The following is a 21,060-nucleotide window of genomic DNA, read 5'->3' as shown; positions in this document are numbered from 1 at the left end:
GCGATCGTCGAGGTGGTAGAGAAGAAGGGCTATATTGAAAGATTCGCTTGTTAAAAAGAGATGGAATGTGGCAACAAGCCTCCGTGCTCGACTGGTTAAGCTCGAATGTAGATATCGTGGCATAATTTCAAGGTCACGTACCACATAGAACCCTGGTAAAGGCTGGAGGCTTGAGAAAGTTAGCTGCCAGCGACTATAATGCGAATTCGGAGGGCGCGAAAAATAGTGAACATTTAAAAATCGTATATTTACGTACTCGAGATCTCCCTCAGTTGGAACCTAATTAGTTGGATATGAAAATAGATTTCTATGAAAATTTCTTAAATATTATTAATTATATGATGTAAAATAACAAAAACTAAAATAAAACTTTTGCAATACTATCAACAACTGCAGAGGAGGCCTAGCCTCCCCAGCATCCTCTAACGAGCCGCCATTGGCTCTTATACTTTCAGCAGCACCCTCAGGAACGACTTGTTTTGTGTTGAACGACTTGTTGAAGGACGACCAGAGTGTTTAAGATCACTAGTTGTGTACCTGAATTGTTCACAGTTGATGAAGTTAAATCACTATTCCGACCGTATTTTGTACGAAAACTGCGAACTGTAGCGGCCAAACGTTCATTAATTTTAAAATATTGTTAAATAATGAAAACGCATTGTTCTTCCGTGTAGTGCTCCATTTTTAATAACTCTAAACAGTCAACTGTTTTTTTTTTTTTCGTTGGCAACCCTTTACCTCATAAATGACGCAAAATTTAAATCTTGCTTGAATTTTCGGACACCCGATAGAAAAAAGCTATGAGCGAAAATTTGGTAATACATGTATTTAAATTTCCTATAAATATATCATCTAAAACTCTTTGCTTTTGGAATTTCTTGAAATTTTTGTTGAATTGAATTTTGGATTGTAATTTTAGATTTCATAGAAAACTATTAACTGATACATTAAAATTGTTAATAAATATTTTCACGTGTTTCAAGCAAGCGGTTTAACGATAAAATCTAAAATAGTTCTTTACATCCGATTTAAAATGCCATATAAATATTACTTTAAGAGCGTATCTAGAGTGGAATGTTATTTATGGGTATTAGGTTAAAAAATATATATGAAAATGTATGTATCATTTTTTTAAGGGCCCCATATTCTTTAAATAGTGTTTTCCGCAAAGACAAATAATTTCAAACATTTAATAACTGAATAATCTAGAGCTTATTAAATAATAGGAATGTTATGTCATGCCACCTGAGTATTTTCAAAGACGCCGCAGTAAAACGAATAAACAGGTGCAAAAAACGATCAAACCATCAAGGTTTTAGGTACTGAAATCTACGAAAATACTAACTTTTTTATATATAACTCCACATGTAAATATTCTTATAACATTTACTTGCTTAGTCCTACATATAAAATTGTTTACTTTTATTTATAAGTACGTGAAAATAATTCTTAAAATGTGGGGTTAGGATAACAGCAAACGCATGTTTTACAAACGCTTTTTTTTAGTTATTATTTTATTTGAGTAAATTTAAATGGTAACAATGAATAAACAAAACATCAAGGATTTTATTTTTGTGCTTACTTTTGTTCTACACGTTTTACTTTTAAAGATTTCAGTACCTAAAAACGCCAGAAATTTCACTATTTCTCGGCCGGGAATATGGCCACCTTAAGAAAAATATAAGTAACTATGATATTTAGCTGTTTTATATGGAAATTAACAAATACGTTTTTGGTAAAAATGGATTGACAATTGCTATATTTATAACTTGCGATGTTTAGTTAAAAATCTGTTGAATATAAAATAAAATACTTAACATACAACATGATGAAAAAATGAAGGCAACTGTTTTTAAAATCGTTTGCCAATATAAAAAATATATTACAAAGGTTACTAAATAAATTCGAAGAATTTAAAATAACTCTCAAATTAAAACTTTCTAAAACCAAATGTAGCTGTTTGGAATTATATTAAACATATATACAGTGTGCCCCAAAATGATGAAACAAAATTCATATTTTTTTCAGTTGAAATTTAAAAAAATCGCTGAAACAGGTCAATTTGTAGGTATATAGAAATTGTCGCTTTTTTGCAATATTTTCTATTTGTTTGAGGCCATGTTTGACAGATACTTTTTTTCAATAGGACGCTCTATATAAGGTTGTACCTACTTTTGTGTCATAGTTGTCAAAAAAATGTACTGACGACTATTTCAAACAATCATAGTCTCTTCTGTACTTTAAAAAACGTACCTACTCTGTATTAATCTTTTTCGTCTACTTACTTTAAAGCTTTATTTTCTCAAAAAAAACACATCGATAAACATATCAAATTCACCAGAGTACCTTAGGTTTAACATGAATCGTTTTAGTTTCAATTCATTCGTTGTTAAATTATTTTGAAAAATAAAAATCCGTAGTCAACAGGAGGTATGTGACTTATTTCGCCTTAAGTATCCAGACCACAAATTGATTATACGTTTTAAAAACATTTAAAATTATTTAAAAACTCCCCCAATAACTAGGCCATTGGAGTGTATTTTGGAATAAGTTATCCATGAAAAAATAGTCCCTACTAAAAAAATGTCATCCCCCAAATTTATATCACTCAATCTTTTATGCTAGTGAAGTTACAGGAAAAATAATATAAATATTTGAAACTTTTAACACCCTGTATCTCCGTAGGGAAGCGTCGTATCAAAAATTTTTATACGGCAAAACTTGATTATTTTCATCGGTAGAATACGCAATTAAAGTTTGGCAAAACTTATCATTGACATCCTGCATATCTTATTTTGAAACATTTTAAGACATTTCAATTTGTTTCATATCTTCGAACGGAGGATAACAAATTTAAACTGTGAGAGTGGTACAAATTGATTTACAGGGATGGCCAGAAGTACGGAATAAAATTCGTATCTTTTGAATGTATTAATTTTTTTTAAAAACGCCGAAACACGTTAACTGATTTTGATTTTTTCCCATCTTTCGGTTATATAATAATTAATTTTTCTTCAACCCCCTAACCCCCAGCTACCCCTACTTTTTTTTTCAAATAGAAACATAAGGCATGAGGGGGCTCGTTGAAAAGCTTANTGGTTTGGAAGAGATTCGCGAAGTAGTGGTAATAATAATAATAATAATAATAATTTATTGCCCAACAGTCAAGACCAATAATAGGATAATTACATATAGAACAATCGGTAAAGTAATAATGACTAATAAATAGAAAAAAAACAAAGGGAATAAGTTATGTAAATAACTAACAGAAATCTTTATCTACAGTACCTGAAATGTTTAATAAAATAGATTTTAAACTGGTATGATTTATATCACAGAGATGCGACACCATATTAAATAAGTTGCACATATTGTATATAGGTGACTTTCACTTAAATAAAAGATTAGTTCTTCTTCACAAGCAATAAAAAGTATCGGTATTTCTATAATTATGCCTAGGAACATGAAAATTAATTTTACTCAGAAGCTCAGGGCAATCATTTTGACCATTTCATAACTTACAGAGGAAAGTGACCTCTTTCAAGATGAGCATTATCTATCTTAAAACATAAATATTTGAGAAATTTTCTTTGCGGTTTTTCAAGCAACTCTCTACGGCATAAATATAATGGATTCCAAACAGTATTCTAGTTTATTTCTAGCATACGAAAAATACAAAATAATGAGCGACGCGATATTAGTAAACGATTTACAGTTGCGAAGTATAAAACCGTAAACCTTCATTGCATCATCGACCTTGGACACGATATGACATGAAAAAGATAATTCCTGATCGAAGATCACTCCCAAGTCTTTAATTTTAGTCAAACGATTAATTTCGATGTTATTAATTAAGTAACTATAACAATAAGGTGATTTCTTCTTTGTAAAGCTAATAATATTACATTTCTTAGCATTTTGATATAAATCATTCAAATTACACCAGGTTTCAATTTTGGCTATCTCTCTTTGAAGAACAACAGTTATTTAAGGAGGTAATGTTTGAAAAAATTTTTAAACCATCAGCATACATTAGTTTCTGACAGTTCAGACTAGTTGTAAAGTCATTAACAAATAACAGAAATTACAAATTTGAACCTTGAGGTACTTCCGACTTTGCCAAATACTTGACAGAACTATCAAGCCATCCAGATGAAAATGAGCGCCATCACTGAAGATGATTTTGTTCCAAAAATAAACCTCCACTTGTTCTGGTCAGTAAGTTTCTGTTCTTGAGTCAATTGGACTTTGTAAGCACGAAGATGCAAATCTGTCGTGAGAATACGCTGTAGAGAGCTTGTCCAATGTCCAATTGATGTTCTTATACTTTCAGCAACACCTTCACGAACTAATTGGTTTGTGATGAACTCCTTGCTGAAGGACGACCAGAGTGTTTAATATCACTAGTTGATTTAGTCTCCCTGAATTTTACAATCAATCTCTTCACAATTGCTGAAGTTAAATCACTGTTCCGACCGTATTTTGTACGAAAACTGCGAACTGTAGCCGTCAAACTTTCATTATTTTTAAAATATCGATCAATTATGAAAACGCATTGTTCTCTCGTGTAGCTGTCAATTGTCTTTTTTGTAGTTGGCAACACTTTACCTCATAAATGACGCAAAATTTAAATCTTGCTTGAATTTTGGGACACCCGATAGAAAAAGCTATGAGCGATAATTTGGTAATAGGTACGTGTATTTAAATTTCCTATAAATATATCATTTAAAACTCTTTGCTTTTGGAATTTCTTGAAATTTTGGTTGAATTAAATTTTTGATTGTAATTTTAGATTTCATAGAAAACAGCAATAACTGATACATTAATATTGTTAATAAATATTTCTACGTGCTGCTTTCAAGCAAGTGGTTTAACGATAAAATTTAAAATGTTTCTTTACAGCCGATTTAAAATGCCATAAAAATATTACTTTAAGAACGTATCTCGAGTGGAATGTTATTTATGGGTATTAGGTTAAAAAAATATATATGAAAATGTATGTATAATTTTTTTAAGGAACGTTACTTTTTTTTCTTCGAAATATTACATAGTTTCTTTCTTATTTAGAAATTGTTTTGTTTTACGTTTTAGATAATTTTATGGTTATATAGGTATTTGTAACGCGAAACTTTTGTACAAGAAAATATGCATAAATACACATTAAACATTTAGTCCTCTTTAAGAAAAATATAAGTAGCTATAATATTTAGCTGTTTTATATGGAAATTTACAAATAAGTTTTTGGTAAAAATTGTATCATTGTATTAAAAATGGATTGACAATTGCTATATTTATAACTTGCGATGTTTAGTGAAAAATCTGTTGAATATAAAATAAAATACTTAACATACAACATAAAAATGAAGACAACTGTTTTTAAAATCGTTTGCCAATTTAAAAAATATATTACAAAGGTTACTAAATAACATCGAAGAATTTAAAATAACTCTCCCAAATTAAAACTTTCTAAAACCAAATGTAGCTGTTTGGAATTATATTAAACATATATACAGTGTGTCCGAAAATAATGGAACAAAATTCATATTTTTTTTTCAGTTGAAATTGAAAAAAATCGCTGAAACAGGTCAATTGATAGGTATATAGAAATTGTCCCTTTTTTGCAATATTTTCTATTTGTTTGAGCCATGTTTGACAGACTATAACATTACCGACACTTTTTTTAATAGGACGTTTTATATTTTATAGTATAAATAAATAAAATGTGATGTGCGCCGTTACTGAAAATCCTCACTTATCCATTAGAACTATCTTCGCCAACTTCGACTTGTCGAAGTCCTCAGTTTACAGAACTCTGAAGTCTAAAAAGTGGCATCCTTACAAAGATAACGTCTTACAAGAACTACGGGCAGATGACACAGGCAGAAGATTACAATTTTACGAGGAAATTAGAAATTATTTGAAAGCTGGATTTGTAGGAAATCGCATACTGGAACCTTATTTCTTTGAAGGCAATTTGACAAGCGACATTTATTTGGAATTTTTGCGTTTTCAGCTGATTTCAGCCCCGGAATTAATTTTTCCTAATCCTAATGAGCACGATATGCCTGATGGTGACGTCTGGTTCTAATAAGATGGTGCCCCTCCACATTTTCGCCTCGATGTAAGAAATTACCTTAATGAAGATTTCCCAAATCGATGGATAGGCAGAAGAGGTCCGCTTGAAGGCCAGCACGTTCGCCTGACTTAACCCCACGATTTTTTTTGTTGGGTTATTTAAAAAGCAAAGTGTATGTGACCAGACCAGACACTATCGAAGGATTGAAAAGTGGTATCAGAGAAGAAGTTCGAAACATGACACCAAATGTTATTCAAAATGTAATGATAACTTTGAACACCGAATTGGGCATTGTGCAATGGTTAATGGGGGCCACTTTGAACATTTGCCGTAAGTAATAAATTAAAAAGTAGTACTAAATTATTGTTTTCATTTAATTCTTCCATTTTTTGACAAGAAAGTAGGTACATATAACCTTATATCGCTAAATTCGTCTTTAGAATCTATTTATACTATAAAATATAAAGCGTCCTTTTTGAAAAAATAAATGTCGGTAATGTTATAGGTTTGTCAAACATGACTAAATTTGAAATGGAAAAAATATGAATTTTGTCTCATCATTTTGGGACACACTGTATAGTACTCTTTATTATATTATGTCGTAAATAGGTTTATTGCGTAAATAATCAATAAAGGTGCCTATTGTTCATATTTAGCAACATCCTTTTTTTACTATAACATTATTATATTATCAAGAAAACAAATATCATTACATGCAAGATAAGAGAATAAATGTTTTATAATAGCTACTATGGTAAAAGAACTTAATGAAATATTCAACATTTCTGCAATTTTTTTTCATTGAACGATATGCGGTTCAGACAGTATTCATTAATTTCTCAGAAATCATTTAATTGCATAGAATCCGTCGGATGAGGGCTAATAAATAAAGCGTTTATTGAAGAAGTATTTTTCAGATAGGCTTGTCATCCATATTGTGATCCTCTTTGAGAAAAACACGAACCAAGCTCGGTCATAATGATTGCATTATTTGAGAATACATATAAACATATCAAATATGTGTTTTTCTAATATGTAATTATTTAAACAATTCATTTTATTTTGGATAATTATTTTTTACTAACTATTTAATGAGTGTTAGCGTGGTGGTTATCCAATAATAGACTCTTTTAGTGTGACGTCACATATTTAGGTAACCCGCAACAAATTGTCTTAGTTGAAATTGTACAGATCGAATCTAACACGTGTTTCGTAAAATATATACACTAATGTGCTTAAAACTTCAAAAATAGATATAAAAGAATATTCTTAGATTTAAATAAAGTAAAAATTTAACATTAGCCGTGTTATTCCTAACGCGCATACTCGGGAAGAATAGCCTCATACGCAGGTGAGCTTTTCTATTTTCTATTCTATTGATTGCTAAATGTGTAACAATAAATTCAATACCTAATATTTTTGAGAGATTTCAAAATACTATACAACGCACTGTTTTGTTTGTTGCAAAAAGTTTGTTATTTTTCATACAAGTAAAAACAGATTTTAATAAAAAAAATATGGTATTCAATTAAACAAATATTGAATTAGCAGATATACATTTTACGTACGGTAAAACAAATCGCAATGCTAGACAAGTTGAACGAGTTTATAGACAAACTTTTCCAAATCGACGTTGTCCAACAAGGAATACTTTTTCAAGCGTTCACCGTCGAGCTCGTGAAACTGTATGTTTGTCGCTACCAAAACGTCCAGCAAGAGAAAAACTTGTTCGTACAGTTCATTTGGAAGACAGAATTTTGGAATCTGTAGATGAAGACCCATTTACCAGTACTAGACAGATTATCAACAGATTTGGGCGTATCACATGTAACAATCTGGAAAGTCTTACGCCTATATCATGTCCAGCGAGTTCATGCATTAAATGAAAATGACTATCAACCGAGAATTGAATTTTGTCAGTGGTTTTTACAACGATGTGAACAGTCTAATTTTCACTTATTAATATTATTTACAGATGAAGCGAAATTTATAAGTAAACCCATTTCGAATTGTCATAACCACCAATGGGAGGATGAAAATCAGCATACCTATAATTTCCCAACGAAGATTCCAAGAACAGTTTTATTTGAATGTTTGGGCAGGCAATGTGGGCTATTACTTGATTGGTCCCTACATTTTACCCAGAACCCTCAATGGTAGAACTTATCAAAGGTTCCTACAAGAAGAATTACCATTACTTCTAGAAGAAGTGCCATTGAGGTTACATCAATTATTGTGGTATATGCATGATGGGGCGCCATGCGCCGCCTCATTACAGCTTTACCGTTAGACATATGTTGAATATACAGTATCCTAATCACTGGATTGGTAGAGAAGGACCCATTGCTTGGCCGGCTCGTTCCTCCGACCTGTATCCCTTGGATTAATTTTTTTGGGGCTACCTCAAAACTATGGTATATCGTTTTCCAGTTCCCAATGTAGAACTACTTCGACAGTGCATTGTAGAGGGTTTCTCAATCATACACAATACGGCTGGAATTATGAGGCGTATAAAACGATCAATGTGGATACGCTGCCCAGCATGCATTGCATCCCAAGGACAGCATTTTGAACATTTCTTGTGATGGTGTTTCTAAAATCTCTCAAAAATATTAGCCATTGAATTTATTGTTACACATTTAGCAATTAATAGAGAATGGTAATTAGCAACGTAAGTACTTAAGTATCTTCTTATTTGATTTTCCAATTATCTAAATACCAGTAAATTTTACGAATACTTTATTGCCACAAATTGATTGTACGTTTAAAAAACATTTAAAATTATTTAAAAAACCAGTCCCCTACTCCTCCAATAACTATGCCACTGGAGTGTATTTTGGAATAAGTTATCCATGAAAAAATAGTCCCTACTAAAAAAATGTCATCCCCCAAATTTTATGACTCAATCTTTTATGCCAGTGAAGTTACAGGAAAAATAATATAAATATTTGAAATTTTTAACACCCTGTATCTCCGTAGGGAAGCGTCCTATCAAAAATTTTAATAGGGCAAAACTTGATTATTTTTATCGGTAGAATACGCCACTAAAGTTTGGCAAAACTTTAGGATAACAAATTTAAACTGTGAGAGTGATAATTGGTACAAATTGATTTACAGGGATGGCCAGAAGTACGGACTAAAATTCATATCTTTTGAATGAATTAATTTTTTTTAAAACGCCGAAACACGTTAACTGATTTTGATATTTTCCCATCTTTCGGTTATATAATAATAATTTTTCTTCAACCCCCTAACTCCCAGCTACCTCTATTTTTTTTTCAAATAGAAACATAAGGCATGAGGGGGCTCGTTGAAAAGCTTATAGAAAAACGAATTCAGCCATACCAAATAAACAAGTTTTATTTTTTCATTAACAAGTTTTTTTCATTTAGAAATTGAAACAACTAGATAATTTACAAAAATAAATTCAATGTCGCAAATGCTGAAAATGTCCTCCATTCACTATTTGGCATTCTCCAAGACGATAGTAAAAGCTGTCCACAGCATTCTGAATGACTTCAGCTGGTAAATTATGCATCTCCGCCCTAATCTTGTTCTTTAAATTCTCAATATTATCCGGTCTGTCCTGGTAGACTCTTTCTTTCAAATATCCCCAAAGAAAATAATCCAGGGGTGTTAAGTCGGGGGATCTTGGCGGCCATTCAACTGTACCCCGTCTACCAATCCAGCGATTTGGAAACATTTCATCTAAGTATCTTCGAACATCAATACCAAAATGTGGGGGAGCGCCATCTTGTTGGAACCAAATTCTTTCATTCGGTATATCTGGATCAATTTCATGAGGGAAAATCACAGCTAGAGCAGGTATCAGGTCAAATGTTAGGAAATCCAGGTAGCGTGCGGCAGTAAGATTTTCTTCAAAAAAGAATGGGCCCAAGATTCTGTTGTTGATGATACCTGCCCATACATTAACTTTCTGTGGATGCTGCGTATGCGATTCGCATGTCCAGTGTGGATTTTCCTGGGACCAAAAGCGATAGTTGTGCCTGTTAACCACTCCATTTAAATAAAACGTAGCTTCATCCGAAAAAAGTACGTCTCGTTGAAAACCATTATTGTCGTCACACCGTCTCATCATTTCCTCACAAAATTGTAATCGCCTATCATAATCGTCTTCCAAAAGCTCTTGGACAAGACATACCTTATAGGGGTGGTATTTCTCTTGTTTCAGAAACATTCGAATTGCAGTTCGAGAAGCATCGTGATTGCGGGCCAATGAAACAGTTGAAGTATGAGGATTTTCAACAAGTTCTAATGCAATGTCTAATTTCTTTTCTTCATTCAAAGCACGTGCCCGTCCAGTTTTGGGCAAAGTCTGTACTGTACCGTGTTCCTCAAATTTGTGAAATATTTTACTAACTGTCCCTTGCGAGATTTGGTTTTCGGGATATTTCGCATTAAATAAATCGCGCACTTCAGCCTGACTTCTTATTTTGTCTCCACATCCAAGCAATATCAAGATTTCGATGCGTTGCCTTTCCGACAATACCATTGCAATTCAGTAAATAACTTGATTTTGACACAATAGTAACGTTTCAAACTCCAATTTACAACTAAAGCGAAAAATTAACCAGAAAGCCTGGCAAGTAAGTGGTGCCAAAAAAACGCAACATAAAAAATATATCTTTTTTGCGTTAGCAGTGATAGGTACAGTTTCAAATTCTTTATTTTATTCTGTGCAAATTCATGGAGGATAACACTGAAGATAATTAAATTTTATTTCACTTGTTAAGTAGGTGTTTTATACAACCCTAAAAACCTTGCTATTGAAAAAATAAAACTTGTTTATTTGGTATGGCTGGATTCGGTTTTCTATAAGCTTTTCAACGAGCCCCCTCATGCCTTATGTTTCCATTTGAAAAAAAAGTAGGGGTAGCTGGGGGTTAGGGGGTTCAAGAAAAATTAATTATTATATAACCGAGAGATGGGAAAAATCAAAATCAGTTAACGTGTATCGACGTTTTAAAAAAAAATTACGTAATTCAAAAGATATGAATTTTATTCCGTACTTCTGGCCATCCCTGTATATGTATAAATCAGCAACTCATTGATCTGATATTCCATGGGGATTTCCAAATACTCTGATCAAGTGGATCACTTCAATTTGTTTCATATCTTTGTTGTGGAACTGTCTATTTGATTTATTGACGAGATTATTAATAAATATATAAATAAAATATACTGAAGGAGAATTATGTATGCTATTATCAAGACAGCAGGAATTAAAGATGTATGTGAATTGATTTATTTGTATACAAAAAGTCGAAATATCCTGGAATAAGAAAATACTGGGTTATTTATACAAGGAGGAAAAACATTTAGGATCTGGTTCAGAATCCAATTTCAAGCAAAAAATACAACATTTTTTCTATTGATCTAGATCTAGAAGATACAGGGTGCGGCATTAGTTCGTCGAAGTACAATATCTCCGTTATTATACAAGACATGAAAAAAAGTTATTTACAAAAATTGTAGCGAATTTAAAACTGCATATTTTAAAAATATTTTCGTATATACAGAGTGTTACGTATTACCAGGGTGAACCAAACCTACTATTTTTTGAATGGGATACCCTATATATTATTTCAAATTTAGATTATGCTTATCTCTCCCATGCTTCCAATATAGGATTTAATTAATTTATTTATTTTATTAATTTATAATTTTTTGCAGGCATAACTTTTTGATATTGGTACAGTTCAGAGAAAGTGCTATTTCTTTATTATTGCAACAGTTGAATATAGGGCGAGCCAAAACTCGAGAACATAATTTTCTCAATTTTTAAATGAATCATCTTGTATTTTATTTAAAAAACTGAAAATACACTTTATGTTCTTTCATTTTTATAAAGCATTCCCTATAGCTAAAATTATTAATTTCTGAGATATTTACCATTTAATAACAAAAAGAGGGTTTTTAAAAAAATTCTATTATAACAAGTTGGCCATGGGCAAATGACAGTGTGACAAATTGTTATAAAACATTACAAAATATCCATTAAGATGAAATTCTTATAATTTTAACCAACTTGTTATAATAACTGTCATAGCTATGTGCACATACGGTCTTCTTTCGAAGTAGGTCAGTACTGAATATTAGTGGCGATACGCTATATTGTTTGTGATATTAGTATTTACAACATAATAAAATTTGTGATGGCTCTGTGAACAGCCCAAATTTATAAGCGTTTATAGTAGTGTTTGGTATGTAAGAATATTTTCACGGAGCATAAGCTGTTGTTGCGCGAATTAAAGATATTAAAATTATTAAAGTGATCATTAAATTGATTTGTTATTCTGTCGCTTGTAATCTGAATGGATTGAAACAATGTAGTAATAAAATTGTTGTTTGAACAATAAAGTAAATAATTGCTACATTCAAAATTCAGTGCTTGATTCATTTTATTTATTTTTAATTTAGATTCTGGACGTTTACCGAGAGTTAAATAATCTAAACTTTCGACCCTGACGAAAATAGCGAAGTTGTATATTTTATTGGTCACGATTATCATGTTAAGTAGAAATAACCCAGACGCAATTTTTGTATTGAGATCCATGTGGGAGTCTTATCTGACAGAATAAACACTGTGTGGCATTATTAGATAAGGAAAGGTATCTAATCTTTCGCTTAATATATTGTTGTAAACTGGATGAGTGCAATATAATTTTCATTTTTCAATAATATTTCCACCGGCTAGGTAGAATTAAGTCTGTAACACCTACGGATCTGATTGTAACTGAAGACGACTTCTAGTGGTGTGTTGCTGAAGATAACTGCAATTTGTTCGAAAATGTAAGTAATTTTAAGGATTAATATTTAATTAAGAAGGTTTAAAGTGCTGACAATATTGAAAAAGGCTTGAAGAGGATAACAAATTCAATAAGCTACTGTTCAGAGGTCAGATATTTGAAGTGCCTGTAACTTGATAACATTTTATTTTGATATAGGACATTTAAGTAGGTATAAATAAAGACGACAATAAATCCATTAATTTTGCTTTGCATTCTTAAAGTATACTAATTAATTAAATCATTAATAAGCACTATACCTACATATAGTTGTTTCAAAACCAAACAATGTGACGATTAAGTGTAACCTTCCCATTTTATTTTTTTATAGGAAGAAAAATAAATATTTCGACAAGTTTATTCTTTATTTGAACATACTTTGATGATTATCCACGAGAAGGCTTCGCTCTTATTTTTTTTTAATAGCAAATTGTGCGACCTTGACTTGAGATAATTTAAAATTTGCTATTTGTGGTGACATATTTTCTTTAATTATACATTTTTAATACTGTTGGTGTCAAAGAGCATATGAAGTGACTTCATCAGATAAGAATTTTAGGAACATTTTTAAACTTGTTTTGAATTAGCTTTAATCCATTTTAAATGAAAGTAAAAATTGTAAAAACATTTTTTGTTTATATCGAAACATTAATTTATAGAAAGAGAACGGCCACCAAGATCATCAGATGTTAGTCAAAGTGACTTTTCATATAGGTTATTTTAAACTGAAACTGTAGGTCTGTATGAAATTTTATCGGATTCTATTTTGATAGTAATCTATATCTTAACACATTTTAACTGATGTCAGGTGTTGTCAAACTTTTTTGTCTTTGATTCTGTTATGTTCTTATAATCGCAGTGTTTGTTTGGTATATTTTCTACATTAAAATCAACTTCAAGTATCAATTCCCTATATAAGTTGTGCAATTTTTTGTAATATAAATACAATACTATGAACTTCTTCAAAAAAATATCGTTTACAATCATATTGCATAGTTAGAAATACAAGCGAATTGAACAAAGAAATGTGGTTTCAAAAATTGATCAAAATCACGTCATTTTAGTCTGTTCCTCAGTGACAATTATTTGTACTGGGAACATGTATTTTTAGCGTCTTTATTTATATTAACAATACAATATAATAATCTGTAATTATCCGTATATTAAACAAATGGCTTTGAAAGATTATACTTTGTGTCGTATTGTATTGTAAAATGTTAAAAAATCTATTGTTAAAAACTAAATAAAAGCAGATTAGAATTCTACTTCCACAATCTAAGTTTATAAAGTCGATCTGTCTCAAATAAGATTGCGCGCATCCGGAAATTTTCCATTTGGGAAAATCTGCAAATTAGGAATATTACGGGAAAAGAGGGAAATATTCTTAATATAGTATAATTACATGTAATTATACTACAATATGTAATTAAAATTAATTTAATTAACTAATTTGTTTCACTGGCGTTTTTGTTAAAGTAACAGTAAAATAGGTAATTTATTTGGCCGTTTCGAAAAAGTCTTAATGTAAATAATCTAATAAACAAAACAAAAAAAATAAATTTTGGAAATGTCTACAATTTACAATAGAAAATATTATTTTTTTTTTAAATTTTACGCTGCTATAGTCAAACCCATATTATTATTGTTGAAAAAAGAGTACATTTTTTATGTAGAAATCAATTTTTAGCTTATTGCTTTTTTTCTCAGTCTGATTTTGTAGGAATTTTTACAATATGTGGATATTTTACTCCATTCAGTTATCTCAGTAACAATAAAAATATAAAAATTAAGGATTATCTTATAGAAAAGTATACACACGATAACAGATACTGACATGTTACCTGACATGTACTAGATTTTTTTTACACGTGATCGCAATATGGCATTCAACTGTTTCAATTATAATAAATTGTGGTTAAACATGAACTAGAAGATATATGTTTTGGTGGTTAATAAAATAATGACAATAAATATCACACTCTCAATATAAAAATTTAATACAAAAATATAGTTTTGGAAGGATTGCATGTCTGGCCAGTGTAGATACTAGTTTTAGTATTCCGAACCAATAATTAGTTTAAGTATAGATACATAAAATCAGCAATATTGGTACATACCTACAAGGATACACAGACCAACACAAATAAGTTTGCGTCTGAGTTAGCTCCGCCTACAAATGTGCGCTGGACATAGTAAGGGAAACGGGGAAACGTGTATTTTTGTAAATCCGCTGTCCGCTTTTAGCCGAATGCGTTCTTCCTTAATCTCGCGCTTGTCAACAACGTGAACTTATTATTAACGTAATTAATTATATCCGTAATTAGATTGCAATATGCATATAATGAATTAATGAATTCCGAAACTTCTGAGTGTATTTTATGTAATACTTCTGGACTGTGATTGATTTTTAAAATTGCCGATGACATTTCAAGTTTAAAATTTGCTAATTGAATGCATACATGTCCGGGTTAGGTACTTACCTTTTTGTTAATAATAATTAAAAATTTAAGTACTTGTGTTTGATCTTCATATTAATCAAATTTGCAAAAGTTGCAGGTACTTTAAATTTTTAAAGTGTGTTTTGGTCTTAAATCATTAGAACTATATGATTTACGGTTACAACTGACATTAACAGAATAATTCTGTTAAAAAATTTTTATATTACCAATAAGCAAAACTATTGTTTCTGAAAAATTGCAAAGAATGCAATTACGAGTGAGTTTAAACGTTAGCAGTATACTACAATAATTTTCGAAAAATGTTGCTTATTAGAGATGATAAAAAAATAGTTTTTGTCTTCCAAACTAACCCAAAATTAATTCGTGATTACTCATGAACCTTAATTCAAACGAAGAATGTGTCCTGATATTCTATGAATCTGTCACAGTTTAACTGTAAATTCGATTACGCATTCATTTTTATATGTTTAGATTTTGTCTCATACAAATATATTGCGACAGCAAAAGAGTAAATGGCAATAAAAAGAGAATAATGGGATAACCAGTCATACATACAGTCTGTTTGATTATAAAGGCCCTAAGTTATAACTCGGTTACCCATTTTTGGACACCCTGTAAAGTTTTTTTGTTTTCCTCACATTGTAGATGAATGGTGTCGTCATCGATATTTTTTTTAAACGGGATTGTATAAATTTTTTTGCATATTGTTGATATTTATTTATTCTCTTTCCAACCATATGAAATTTGTATGCCTTTGCATAACAAACTTTTTGAGAAAAAATAAGAAAACTTTCAGCCTTTGACTTTAGTTTACGGTGCTAGCTTTCTAAATCACATCAAATAGAAGGCCCTGGAAAAACAATTTTGCATATCACCGCTATCTGTCACATATCGGTATGTTTGTAATTGTTGTCACCTTTTAACTTATAACAAAATGATTTAGTTATTTAATGATTTAGTTGATATACCGCAGGTTTATTATGAATGCACAAAAAATCAGTATAGCTACTTTACATTTATGTCGACAACGTTGTTCTAATAGAATTTTTTCGAACAGTTTAGTGAACTTGAAGCAAATCTAAGACAGTTAAGCTATAGGAAAAATATGTATGTATGTAATAATAACTTAGTAATATTAACAAACAAAGAATTGTACAATACAATATTAAATGCAAACAAAAAATGTAAAATGAAGTGGAATTTAAAAGTACTGTTCAAACTGTTGTTCATTTCTTTCGACACATAATTCGCATCTTCGAATTACATTTCTAGCATTTAATTTAACGTTATGTGGAATATATTTATTGCGGTACTAATTCTGCCTTTCAACTGATCAGTGTTATTTGGTGGTGTTAAATATAGTTCGTTTTTCACGAAACTCCAGAGAAAGAAATCCAATAGATTAGTATCTGGGGATCGTGGCGGCCACTGTATGGGTCCTCTTGTACCAATCCAGCGGTCTTGAAATGTAGCAATCAAATCATTTATGTTTATTGGGGCATTATGTTGAGGTGCACCCTCTTGTTGGAAAATAATATGGACACATTCATTAACTGTTCATTCTTCCAAATACTCTTGTAACTGATCTTTCAAAAAACTGTCATACCGTTCACCATCAAAGAAGCATGGCCCTAATATTTTTGAACGTAGCATACCACACTGCACATTGATATGAAATCGATTTTGAAAATTTCTTTCTCTTATAATTATAGGATTATCCTAGCTCCCTTATGTATTGCGGTTAAACATGCTGTTGTTAGAAGAATTACTTTCATCGGTCCATAAAATCATTTTTGGGAAGTTGGGGTTATTATTTGCATTATTTAAGTACCAGCGACAAAACTGTATTCTTTGTTCAGTCATTTTCATAAAGATGTTGAACCAAATTCAACTTGTAAGGAAACAATTTATGTTTATGTAGAATTTTATACCTATACAATGTACTCGGTTAAATTATGATTCCTGGTATGGAAGTAGTCGGATTTTCTTGCACATTTAATAGTAAATCTAATTCTTGATTTTCATTCCAGGCATATTAGGCTATTGTCCAAATATATATATAAAAAAAACAGGGTTAAAAGGAACTATGACGTTCAAGCAATTTTATTGCATGAATCGTTCAAGGATCATCTTAGATGAAAAAATCGCGGAGTGCTATTAAATTAGAGGGTGGAAATTGGAGATAGGGGTGAAAATGCACCCATTTCAGTTTTTTAATTATAGCTCGAAGACGTAGCAAAATTTCGCCATACCTAGTTCATAGGAAAAATTATTTAGAGAATTGAGTTTCCCATCGAAATAGCCTATAAAAATTTAAAAGGAAAATTTAATGCAAAAAAATCGTTAATAAGCAATTTGAAAAAAACGCAGAACTTTTTATAAATGAGTGATATTTTTCGATAAAGTCAAAAACAAAAGAATTTCTCCTCTTGTCAACTCCATCCGTGGACACACTGTATATACATTATTAATAAACTTTATTGTACTTAAATTCTCAAGTTTTTACTAAATTATTTTATTCAAAAAGTAAAAAAAATCAAAAAATCTTATTTTTTTTATTAACAATTTTTTGCATAAAATTTTCCTTTTACATTTTTTAAATAAGCCATTTCGATGAGAAATTCAATTCTCTACAAACATTTTTCCTATGAACTATACCGAAATTTTGCTTCGTTTTCGTGCTATATTTAAAAACTGCAAAAGTGGCTTTTTCACCCCTATCTTCAATTTCAACCCTCTAATTTAATAGCACTCCGCGATTTTTTTATCTAAAATGACCATTTGAATGATTCATGTACCTAATAAAATATCTTGAACATCATAGTTCCTTTTAAAATCCTATATTCTATAGCCTATATCCTAAAGAAACTCTTTTCTTCTTTAGCGTTCTGTACCGTCTTAGATATGCTTGAAGTTTACTAATTTTTTTTTTGTCAGGGGAAATTCTATTAGGATAACGTTGTCAATATGATTGTAAAGCTGCAACACCGTTTTTTCTTTATAATAAACTTGCAGCATATCAACTTCTTCATTAAAATCATTCATTTTGTCATAAGTTAAACATGAAAGGTGACAACAATTACATACAAACCGATTTGTGACAGATAGTTGTACGCAAAATTGTTTTTCCAGCGCCTTCTATTTGATATGATTTAAAAAGCGAGTACCGTAAACTAAAGCAAAAGGCTGAAATATTTCTCATCTTTTCTCAAAACTTTCGTTATGCAAGGGCATCAAATTTCATATGGTTGGAAAGAGAATAAAAAACTCTATCAAAACATGCAAACAAGATTAGAATGAAAATAACAGAATAAGAGAATAAACAGACTGTATATTACTGTTTATCTCTAAAAGAGTATGTACATTTTTTGTGTTTCATTTCAATTTTTGGAGAATAAAATCCTTAACTAGTTAAAATAAATAAAAAAAATATTGCTTTGTCCAAGGTAAAAAAAATACTAACAAATATTTGTTTATATTGAAAATTGTACCTGTACACATAAATTAAATACGTAAGGAAATATAAAACAGGTGTTAAATAAGAATATTATTTGACATAGATTTTGGCGCAAGTTTTATTATGACATTGTGTTCAAGTGAAATCTGGAATTGCAGATTTATTTAATATATTGTTCATGATATGTACGGTAGCACAAAGGAAAACATAAAATAAAAATATTTTTGCAGGTTGCAAAAACATTCATAGTAAATTATAATAAATTTGTTTTGAAACACCTACAAGATTAAGCACGTATGTATCATAAACAAGTTAATAACTCAAACGATTCTTACATTCGATTCTTATAAATATTAGCGCTATATTTACAAACCTCAGTTATTATACAGAAGCGCTTATCACTAACGAGAATATTTATTTGAACCATGAGCGATAGTCACAATGGAAAAGAGGTAACATATAAAATTGAAGAGTAATTTGGGAGATATCGACAAATGATATTAAATCATAAGTAAAAATATTTTTTATATGGTTGCAGGAGTGACAAACCAGAGAATACTGACCAAAAAACAAACGGGGAATCCCAAACACAAAATCCCCCTCCTGTTGAAAGTACCGATGGAGAACCCAAATCCAGAAAGAAGAGATCTATACTTGATTCTCAGGAAAGGGAAAACATTGGAATGGATGGAGCCGAGTGCGAAGAATTTAAGTAGTAAATTTTGTAATAATGTACCATATTTATTTAGAAATTAAAATTTTTATATAAGTAATTAATATTTAAGGCTATATTTACACTATCATAATGCCGCAAGATTAATTTCGAAAACATTTTCTACAGTTAATTTTTTGCATAAAGGAAATTATTGTAAAACTTTGTAGTGTAATGTTTAGGATTTATTTTTAAAATTTGAAGGCCAAAAGTTGCAGCTATAAAAATTAAGTAAGAACACTTTGTTTAATTTCCATGACAACGCCAAGAATATTATTAATGAGAGAAAAGTTTAGGTCAATAAATAATGTTTTAAATTCAAAATCACTATTTCCAGCTAGCTTTTTATTATAATACTGAAGTGACGCTTTAACAAACGAACAAAATAACATTAAATACATTTATTGCTGAACTTGCTGTTATTGAATACGCCCGGTATATAAGTGAGGCTATTTGGGAAGTTTCTTGTCATATATTTAGTAGTATTCAGTATTAGTACTCATCTAGAAGCGGTGTTGGATGTGTTTATTTAAAATTAACAATTTGGTTGACTCTACATACAAGCGAATTAAACCACCAATAGTGTTCTTTGTCAAACACTTTTCTTTTTCTTGTTTCCCTCTTACCCTCTACAGGAAAGAACATATTTTGGTGAGTTTTTCTTTGTTATCCATTTTTTAAACCACTTTCCACTTTGAACAGCTAGTTGGGACCCACCAGTTATAGTCTCAGTAAACACTTAAAATTAGACAAAGTCGCGCAATCATAATTTAGCATCCTATAATTTATGGAACTAAAAAAAATAAATTAAATGTTTTGTAGTAGTTTTAAATTTAAAACGTTATTAAGGGTACCTATTTTTGAAACTAGAAAAGTAGTAAATTCACCGATTGGATGTAACTGAATCATGGCAATGATAATATAAATAATTTGCAGTGTAAATTATATTCGTAGATTTAAGAAAATGATAGAGTTATCACGAGTTGGTGTATATTTATATTTTAATATTATGGTGACATTTTGTTAAAAAATAGTATTATTGTCGTTATACGATATATACATTTTTAATTATTTTTAATATTTGTATTGCACTTTGAAACATGTAGGTATGTACTTAGTAAAGGAAGTTGTATACTTTTATACCATTTGTATACCATTTTTTAGGTATTAAAGATGTTTTTAAACTTACGGATATGATTTTATTACTTTAAATATCAAGTAACTCAACACATTTACAATTTGTTTTATAATTTATATCTCCAGTACAAATTTTAATAAAAATGGGAGATGTTCCTAATTTCATAAGTATGATTAACAAAAACTGTTCTTTTACTTGTATTGAATAATGTTTATAACTAAAGCTGTTATAATTGGACGCGCATCAAAGGCGTGTGGTCATCAACATAAAATAAAGTGAACAATGGTTATAAGATGATTTATGTTATTGTAACATTGTGGAACACTCAAATAGTTTTGCGCATCGTTACCATCAGTTCCACAATCTGGATGAGACATGTTATAGATCGCATCATCGGGTATATTTCTAC

At 30.3% G+C, this 21,060-nt stretch overlaps 1 long non-coding RNA gene across 1 annotated transcript; it reads left to right on the top strand.

Annotated features, from left to right (window-relative positions):
• Window positions 1-12,663: 12,663 nt before the first annotated feature.
• LOC108911347 lies at window positions 12,664-20,701 on the top strand. The gene is made up of 2 exons (XR_001964500.2): window positions 12,664-12,889; window positions 19,340-20,701. It is a non-coding gene; the product is annotated as an uncharacterized LOC108911347 (long non-coding RNA).
• The last annotated feature ends 359 nt before the right edge of the window (window positions 20,702-21,060 follow it).

Source organism: Anoplophora glabripennis, unplaced genomic scaffold, assembly GCF_000390285.2.
Source record: "Anoplophora glabripennis isolate ALB-LARVAE unplaced genomic scaffold, Agla_2.0 scaffold481, whole genome shotgun sequence".
NCBI classification, from domain to species: Eukaryota; Metazoa; Arthropoda; class Insecta; order Coleoptera; family Cerambycidae; genus Anoplophora; species Anoplophora glabripennis.
The sequence above is the reverse complement of the archived record's forward strand: the minus strand, read 5'-3'. Positions and strand labels throughout refer to the sequence as shown.